Here is a 9,825-nt window from a genome sequence, read left to right as displayed (position 1 = left end):
AGTTGTAGGAAAAGGACGACGCCCTTCTCCTCTCCCTTTCTTCAACAAAATGCCAGGTAGCCAAGGAAGTCCAGATACGGCAGGCATTGTTGTAAGCGGATCATCCCCCTCCATTTGCATTCCAAAAGAGTTCCATTTACCGGGGGCTCCGACCCTGCAGGGCGGGCTCTCAAAGGCAGGAATGGAGATCCTGCCGCTTTAACACCACAAAACACACCAGAGCCCAACTTCGTCTCACGGCAAGAAGCCGACTTTATTCGTCTCGAGCACTGCAGCTTGTGACACCCTTAAATAGTCCTGACGCGTTTTGGCGTGAATCCGCCTTAATCATAGGTAGGTGTGTCATTAATTAATCCCAAGTGGGCTTGGTCCCGCAGTAGCTGAACTACGGGTACCAGCATGCATCAGGTAGGTTATCCCAGGTAGGTACTGTGTTTGTGTCATTCTGCTGAATAGCGTTCTTCCACCCAGTACTGCTGATCCTTTTGCCAGCCTGACGTTGCCATTGAATTTCTGCTGCTCAGTTGCCATAATGTTTTTGCCAAGTGCTTAAGCCAATGCTGCAATGTTCACCAAAATATGCGCTTCAGCAGCGAAGTTGTAGGAAAAGGACGACGCCCTTCTCCTCTCCCTTTCTTCAACAAAATGCCAGGTAGCCAAGGAAGTCCAGATACGGCAGGCATTGTTGTAAGCGGATCATCCCCCTCCATTTGCATTCCAAAAGAGTTCCATTTACCGGGGGCTCCGACCCTGCAGGGCGGGCTCTCAAAGGCAGGAATGGAGATCCTGCCGCTTTAACACCACAAAACACACCAGAGCCCAACTTCGTCTCACGGCAAGAAGCCGACTTTATTCGTCTCGAGCACTGCAGCTTGTGACACCCTTAAATAGTCCTGACGCGTTTCGGCGTGAATCCGCCTTAATCATAGGTAGGTGTGTCATTAATTAATCCCAAGTGGGCTTTGTCCCGCAGTAGCTGAACTACGGGTACCAGCATGCATCAGGTAGGTTATCCCAGGTAGGTACTGTGTTTGTGTCATTCTGCTGAATAGCGTTCTTCCACCCAGTACTGCTGATCCTTTTGCCAGCCTGACGTTGCCATTGAATTTCTGCTGCTCAGTTGCTGGACTTCCTTGGCTACCTGGCATTTTGTTGAAGAAAGGGAGAGGAGAAGGGCGTCGTCCTTTTCCTACAACTTCGCTGCTGAAGCGCATATTTTGGTGAACATTGCAGCATTGGCTTAAGCACTTGGCAAAAACATTATGGCAACTGAGCAGCAGAAATTCAATGGCAACGTCAGGCTGGCAAAAGGATCAGCAGTACTGGGTGGAAGAACGCTATTCAGCAGAATGACACAAACACAGTACCTACCTGGGATAACCTACCTGATGCATGCTGGTACCCGTAGTTCAGCTACTGCGGGACCAAGCCCACTTGGGATTAATTAATGACACACCTACCTATGATTAAGGCGGATTCACGCCGAAACGCATCAGGACTATTTAAGGGTGTCACAAGCTGCAGTGCTCGAGACGAATAAAGTCGGCTTCTTGCCGTGAGACGAAGTTGGGCTCTGGTGTGTTTTGTGGTGTTAAAGCGGCAGGATCTCCATTCCTGCCTTTGAGAGCCCGCCCTGCAGGGTCGGAGCCCCCGGTAAATGGAACTCTTTTGGAATGCAAATGGAGGGGGATGATCCGCTTACAACAATGCCTGCCGTATCTGGACTTCCTTGGCTACCTGGCATTTTGTTGAAGAAAGGGAGAGGAGAAGGGCGTCGTCCTTTTCCTACAACTTCGCTGCTGAAGCGCATATTTTGGTGAACATTGCAGCATTGGCTTAAGCACTTGGCAAAAACATTATGGCAACTGAGCAGCAGAAATTCAATGGCAACGTCAGGCTGGCAAAAGGATCAGCAGTACTGGGTGGAAGAACGCTATTCAGCAGAATGACACAAACACAGTACCTACCTGGGATAACCTACCTGATGCATGCTGGTACCCGTAGTTCAGCTACTGCGGGACCAAGCCCACTTGGGATTAATTAATGACACACCTACCTATGATTAAGGCGGATTCACGCCGAAACGCGTCAGGACTATTTAAGGGTGTCACAAGCTGCAGTGCTCGAGACGAATAAAGTCGGCTTCTTGCCGTGAGACGAAGTTGGGCTCTGGTGTGTTTTGTGGTGTTAAAGCGGCAGGATCTCCATTCCTGCCTTTGAGAGTCCGCCCTGCAGGGTCGGAGCCCCCGGTAAATGGAACTCTTTTGGAATGCAAATGGAGGGGGATGATCCGCTTACAACAATGCCTGCCGTATCTGGACTTCCTTGGCTACCTGGCATTTTGTTGAAGAAAGGGAGAGGAGAAGGGCGTCGTCCTTTTCCTACAACTTCGCTGCTGAAGCGCATATTTTGGTGAACATTGCAGCATTGGCTTAAGCACTTGGCAAAAACATTATGGCAACTGAGCAGCAGAAATTCAATGGCAACGTCAGGCTGGCAAAAGGATCAGCAGTACTGGGTGGAAGAACGCTATTCAGCAGAATGACACAAACACAGTACCTACCTGGGATAACCTACCTGATGCATGCTGGTACCCGTAGTTCAGCTACTGCGGGACCAAGCCCACTTGGGATTAATTAATGACACACCTACCTATGATTAAGGCGGATTCACGCCGAAACGCGTCAGGACTATTTAAGGGTGTCACAAGCTGCAGTGCTCGAGACGAATAAAGTCGGCTTCTTGCCGTGAGACGAAGTTGGGCTCTGGTGTGTTTTGTGGTGTTAAAGCGGCAGGATCTCCATTCCTGCCTTTGAGAGCCCGCCCTGCAGGGTCGGAGCCCCCGGTAAATGGAACTCTTTTGGAATGCAAATGGAGGGGGATGATCCGCTTACAACAATGCCTGCCGTATCTGGACTTCCTTGGCTACCTAGCATTTTGTTGAAGAAAGGGAGAGGAGAAGGGCGTCGTCCTTTTCCTACAACTTCGCTGCTGAAGCGCATATTTTGGTGAACATTGCAGCATTGGCTTAAGCACTTGGCAAAAACATTATGGCAACTGAGCAGCAGAAATTCAATGGCAACGTCAGGCTGGCAAAAGGATCAGCAGTACTGGGTGGAAGAACGCTATTCAGCAGAATGACACAAACACAGTACCTACCTGGGATAACCTACCTGATGCATGCTGGTACCCGTAGTTCAGCTACTGCGGGACCAAGCCCACTTGGGATTAATTAATGACACACCTACCTATGATTAAGGCGGATTCACGCCGAAACGCGTCAGGACTATTTAAGGGTGTCACAAGCTGCAGTGCTCGAGACGAATAAAGTTGGCTTCTTGCCGTGAGACGAAGTTGGGCTCTGGTGTGTTTTGTGGTGTTAAAGCGGCAGGATCTCCATTCCTGCCTTTGAGAGCCCGCCCTGCAGGGTCGGAGCCCCTGGTAAATGGAACTCTTTTGGAATGCAAATGGAGGGGGATGATCCGCTTACAACAATGCCTGCCGTATCTGGACTTCCTTGGCTACCTGGCATTTTGTTGAAGAAAGGGAGAGGAGAAGGGCGTCGTCCTTTTCCTACAACTTCGCTGCTGAAGCGCATATTTTGGTGAACATTGCAGCATTGGCTTAAGCACTTGGCAAAAACATTATGGCAACTGAGCAGCAGAAATTCAATGGCAACGTCAGGCTGGCAAAAGGATCAGCAGTACTGGGTGGAAGAACGGTATTGAGCAGAATGACACAAACACAGTACCTACCTGGGATAACCTACCTGATGCATGCTGGTACCCGTAGTTCAGCTACTGCGGGACCAAGCCCACTTGGGATTAATTAATGACACACCTACCTATGATTAAGGCGGATTCACGCCGAAACGCATCAGGACTATTTAAGGGTGTCACAAGCTGCAGTGCTCGAGACGAATAAAGTCGGCTTCTTGCCGTGAGACGAAGTTGGGCTCTGGTGTGTTTTGTGGTGTTAAAGCGGCAGGATCTCCATTCCTGCCTTTGAGAGCCCGCCCTGCAGGGTCGGAGCCCCCGGTAAATGGAACTCTTTTGGAATGCAAATGGAGGGGGATGATCCGCTTACAACAATGCCTGCCGTATCTGGACTTCCTTGGCTACCTGGCATTTTGTTGAAGAAAGGGAGAGGAGAAGGGCGTCGTCCTTTTCCTACAACTTCGCTGCTGAAGCGCATATTTTGGTGAACATTGCAGCATTGGCTTAAGCACTTGGCAAAAACATTATGGCAACTGAGCAGCAGAAATTCAATGGCAACGTCAGGCTGGCAAAAGGATCAGCAGTACTGGGTGGAAGAACGCTATTCAGCAGAATGACACAAACACAGTACCTACCTGGGATAACCTACCTGATGCATGCTGGTACCCGTAGTTCAGCTACTGCGGGACCAAGCCCACTTGGGATTAATTAATGACACACCTACCTATGATTAAGGCGGATTCACGCCGAAACGCGTCAGGACTATTTAAGGGTGTCGCAAGCTGCAGTGCTCGAGACGAATAAAGTCGGCTTCTTGCCGTGAGACGAAGTTGGGCTCTGGTGTGTTTTGTGGTGTTAAAGCGGCAGGATCTCCATTCCTGCCTTTGAGAGCCCGCCCTGCAGGGTCGGAGCCCCCGGTAAATGGAACTCTTTTGGAATGCAAATGGAGGGGGATGATCCGCTTACAACAATGCCTGCCGTATCTGGACTTCCTTGGCTACCTGGCATTTTGTTGAAGAAAGGGAGAGGAGAAGGGCGTCGTCCTTTTCCTACAACTTCGCTGCTGAAGCGCATATTTTGGTGAACATTGCAGCATTGGCTTAAGCACTTGGCAAAAACATTATGGCAACTGAGCAGCAGAAATTCAATGGCAACGTCAGGCTGGCAAAAGGATCAGCAGTACTGGGTGGAAGAACGCTATTCAGCAGAATGACACAAACACAGTACCTACCTGGGATAACCTACCTGATGCATGCTGGTACCCATAGTTCAGCTACTGCGGGACCAAGCCCACTTGGGATTAATTAATGACACACCTACCTATGATTAAGGCGGATTCACGCCGAAACGCGTCAGGACTATTTAAGGGTGTCACAAGCTGCAGTGCTCGAGACGAATAAAGTCGGCTTCTTGCCGTGAGACGAAGTTGGGCTCTGGTGTGTTTTGTGGTGTTAAAGCGGCAGGATCTCCATTCCTGCCTTTGAGAGCCCGCCCTGCAGGGTCGGAGCCCCCGGTAAATGGAACTCTTTTGGAATGCAAATGGAGGGGGATGATCCGCTTACAACAATGCCTGCCGTATCTGGACTTCCTTGGCTACCTGGCATTTTGTTGAAGAAAGGGAGAGGAGAAGGGCGTCGTCCTTTTCCTACAACTTCGCTGCTGAAGCGCATATTTTGGTGAACATTGCAGCATTGGCTTAAGCACTTGGCAAAAACATTATGGCAACTGAGCAGCAGAAATTCAATGGCAACGTCAGGCTGGCAAAAGGATCAGCAGTACTGGGTGGAAGAACGCTATTCAGCAGAATGACACAAACACAGTACCTACCTGGGATAACCTACCTGATGCATGCTGGTACCCGTAGTTCAGCTACTGCGGGACCAAGCCCACTTGGGATTAATTAATGACACACCTACCTATGATTAAGGCGGATTCACGCCGAAACGCGTCAGGACTATTTAAGGGTGTCACAAGCTGCAGTGCTCGAGACGAATAAAGTCGGCTTCTTGCCGTGAGACGAAGTTGGGCTCTGGTGTGTTTTGTGGTGTTAAAGCGGCAGGATCTCCATTCCTGCCTTTGAGAGCCCGCCCTGCAGGGTCGGAGCCCCCGGTAAATGGAACTCTTTTGGAATGCAAATGGAGGGGGATGATCCGCTTACAACAATGCCTGCCGTATCTGGACTTCCTTGGCTACCTGGCATTTTGTTGAAGAAAGGGAGAGGAGAAGGGCGTCGTCCTTTTCCTACAACTTCGCTGCTGAAGCGCAAATTTTGGTGAACATTGCAGCATTGGCTTAAGCACTTGGCAAAAACATTATGGCAACTGAGCAGCAGAAATTCAATGGCAACGTCAGGCTGGCAAAAGGATCAGCAGTACTGGGTGGAAGAACGCTATTCAGCAGAATGACACAAACACAGTACCTACCTGGGATAACCTACCTGATGCATGCTGGTACCCGTAGTTCAGCTACTGCGGGACCAAGCCCACTTGGGATTAATTAATGACACACCTACCTATGATTAAGGCGGATTCACGCCGAAACGCGTCAGGACTATTTAAGGGTGTCACAAGCTGCAGTGCTCGAGACGAATAAAGTCGGCTTCTTGCCGTGAGACGAAGTTGGGCTCTGGTGTGTTTTGTGGTGTTAAAGCGGCAGGATCTCCATTCCTGCCTTTGAGAGCCCGCCCTGCAGGGTCGGAGCCCCCGGTAAATGGAACTCTTTTGGAATGCAAATGGAGGGGGATGATCCGCTTACAACAATGCCTGCCGTATCTGGACTTCCTTGGCTACCTGGCATTTTGTTGAAGAAAGGGAGAGGAGAAGGGCGTCGTCCTTTTCCTACAACTTCGCTGCTGAAGCGCAAATTTTGGTGAACATTGCAGCATTGGCTTAAGCACTTGGCAAAAACATTATGGCAACTGAGCAGCAGAAATTCAATGGCAACGTCAGGCTGGCAAAAGGATCAGCAGTACTGGGTGGAAGAACGCTATTCAGCAGAATGACACAAACACAGTACCTACCTGGGATAACCTACCTGATGCATGCTGGTACCCGTAGTTCAGCTACTGCGGGACCAAGCCCACTTGGGATTAATTAATGACACACCTACCTATGATTAAGGCGGATTCACGCCGAAACGCGTCAGGACTATTTAAGGGTGTCACAAGCTGCAGTGCTCGAGACGAATAAAGTCGGCTTCTTGCCGTGAGACGAAGTTGGGCTCTGGTGTGTTTTGTGATATATATATATATATATATATATATATATATATATATATATATACACATATATTGACAAGTGACTTAGCTATTTCAAAATCCTCCCCCATGGTCCGAATTATACGGCATCACAGGCATCTTGATAGATTTATTTATTTTAAATGTTCACCAACAGTACATCACAACAGGGACAGTAGATGCGTTGCAGCGCTTGCCTTCTACATGATCGTAGAGTTCTGCCATCTAGAAAGTCAATGGTAATGTCTTTACCTCCCTTGCGTATTTTTTGAGAAAATATATAAAACGAAGATTTCTACTAAAAAACAGTGGGTGTTTTCTGTTTTCCCTTGGTGCGTACTTATGAATGTTGTCGCTATGTATTAATTACCATGTGCTGAATGTTCGAGCAGCAAAGTACATTATATTCCCAAAATCTTTTTCCTTTGTGTTTTTCCAAATAAGTCTGGGACCACTTGTTTTTAATGTCATAGTACATTTTACATTTTACAATTTCTCACAACATTTCTATGCAAAAGACTGTTTGAGCCCAGTCTTTTCTCTTTGACATGGCAGAATTCACATGATTCCTTTACAATTTTTTTATAATTGTTTTCTTTTCTCATACTTTCATTAACTAGTGAATCAATGATGCTAAAGTATTCAAATCTCAGTGACATAGGAATGAACCCAAAAGAGGGAAAAGCACTTTGAGAGAACTGGTGGAGATGACAAGCAGGAGCAAAGATTAAGAGGAAAGAGAATAAAAGGAGAAGTTCTCAGTTCTATTAATTCATAATACCATGGATGATTTGATCTCTCATCAAAATCAAGTATTCTGCAAAAGGACAACTCCTAATTTACATTAATTCATAATCCAGCCAATATTTTTGATTTTCATCAAGCATTCTGCATATGCAAACAAATATATGTTTTAAAGGTCCCTTTTCAATCTTATCATGTCTTTGTTATCGGTGATGCCAGTTGATGCCGGGCATGCTCTCCCTCCATCAGCTCCTCACACCCTACAGACCGTCAACCACACTACTTCAACAGAGGTACAATAGTGCACACATGAGCCATCATAAAATGCACTTTTGGGATCCTTAAGTCGTGATTCAGATGTTTTGACCGTACAGGGGAAAGCTAGTGTACTTCACAGAAGTTGTGTGCAACGCGCCTGTTACTGCTAGTGTAGACACGTGTTAGTAGCTGCCACAGAAGGGTGGGAGGAGGAAGAAAGGAGTTGAAGATCACAGCAGCAGAGGAGTTACTGCTGTAGCCAGACCCCTGCCAACAACACCATGGCTATCTGCAAGAAGATCATCAAGAACCTGCCTGTGCTCAGCCATGAGTTTATTATAGAGAACCACACAGACATTGTGTTGCGCCTGGATTTGGTTTTTCTGATAGGGCTCATGTTTGAGATTTCAGTTAAAGCAGCTGACCCTTTTGTTACTCCTCAGTACAATGTTACCCTTCCTGCCACAGAGTTGGGTGGATCTACTAACCTTTATCACTCAGAAATATGTGGCCACAGTTTTTGTTCTACATGCTTGTCACCACAATCATGCATGCAATTATTCAAGAGGATGTGATAGATACAAATTAACCGTGGTAAGCACATTTCCAAAATGAAACCCACCGAGTTCAATGAATCTGGTCAACTACTGAACCTTCTGTCTTTCCTCTTGTGCTTAGGGAGCCAGCATTAAAGTATGGGAAAACTATGCATCAGATCCAACTGCTTTGTGGAAAGACTATCCTCACGTTCATATTCCCTTTCAGATTACGTTTTTGCATATCCCAGATTGCATACTGTCCTTTACCTTTTTCACATTGCAAGGAACTTACCTGCTGAACATGAATCATCTCGATCTAGTACTACTGGTGCTTCATTATTTTGTGGAGGCTCTTTTCGACACCTGCCGGCTCTTTTACTTCAGCAAATATCAGAAAGGGTTTATGTTGCTGGCTATTCCTTTTTTTTGGGACGATTGCTCACTTTGATTCTCTCAGTGGTTACTGTGGGATTTGGCTTCGCCAAAGCAGATAATCAGGTTTTGCATCTCAGCCTTGTAAACTTCAATGCGTTGGCTGTCAGAATCAGTGTATTGGCATCAATATACAAACTAGCCTTCTGCATGTTGTACAACATCATCATGCACGTGGGTCGGATTCGGTGCAGTCGAGGTAAATATCTCCACCTAACGCAAAAAACAAGAAATTACAAACAGTAAGGCGAAGTCAGATATTTTGTGGTCATTCTGAGCCATCCTCTCTTCAACACAAACCACCCTTCTCCATCCTGCTGCTCCTCACACTAAACTTGCCCACACATGGCTGAGGGACTTATAGAGAAGCCCCCAATTCACTGACCCTAAATTGAACATCATCAGCAAGGAGGTCGTTGACAAGTACCCTCAACTTTATGGGGGTTTGAGTACCAGCTGACTAATGCAGCCAAAACTCCAAATCTGGCAGAACAACACCACATGTTGTGGTGACCACATCCTGTGGAAGAAGTTATCTACAAATGCTCCCAGTCAAATTCTCAGCACCCCCGCTAGACGGCACTGTAGAGTAGGATGCTGAGACCTGCCTGACCGACCCTCCATGCTCAGCTGGAAGAGTTTCAGCAGCAGAGAGACGGTAAGTATATTTTAGGACTATTCACTTAAAGGACACACAGGTTTTGAGAGTGGTATGCAGCCATGTATTTACTTTGAGCTATGGTTTAAGCTGCCATGATGTATTTAACATGCGTTATTTGTGTGTTATAAAACATTTTACGTTGCTAACAGTATATGTATACTAGTTTTTTAGTGTGGATTGACTAATCATCTGATTTTGACATAATGGAAATGCTTTTAAAATTCTCTATTTTGCTAAGAT

At 47.0% G+C, this 9,825-nt stretch overlaps 1 pseudogene; it reads left to right on the top strand.

Annotated features, from left to right (window-relative positions):
- The first annotated feature begins 8,234 nt into the window (after window positions 1-8,234).
- Window positions 8,235-9,170, top strand: LOC146862277 (translocating chain-associated membrane protein 1 pseudogene; annotated as a pseudogene).
- Window positions 9,171-9,825: the final 655 nt, after the last annotated feature.

Source organism: Triturus cristatus, chromosome 2_2 (genome assembly GCF_964204655.1).
Source record: "Triturus cristatus chromosome 2_2, aTriCri1.1, whole genome shotgun sequence".
NCBI classification, from domain to species: Eukaryota; Metazoa; Chordata; class Amphibia; order Caudata; family Salamandridae; genus Triturus; species Triturus cristatus.
This window is presented reverse-complemented; position numbering and strand designations above follow the sequence as displayed.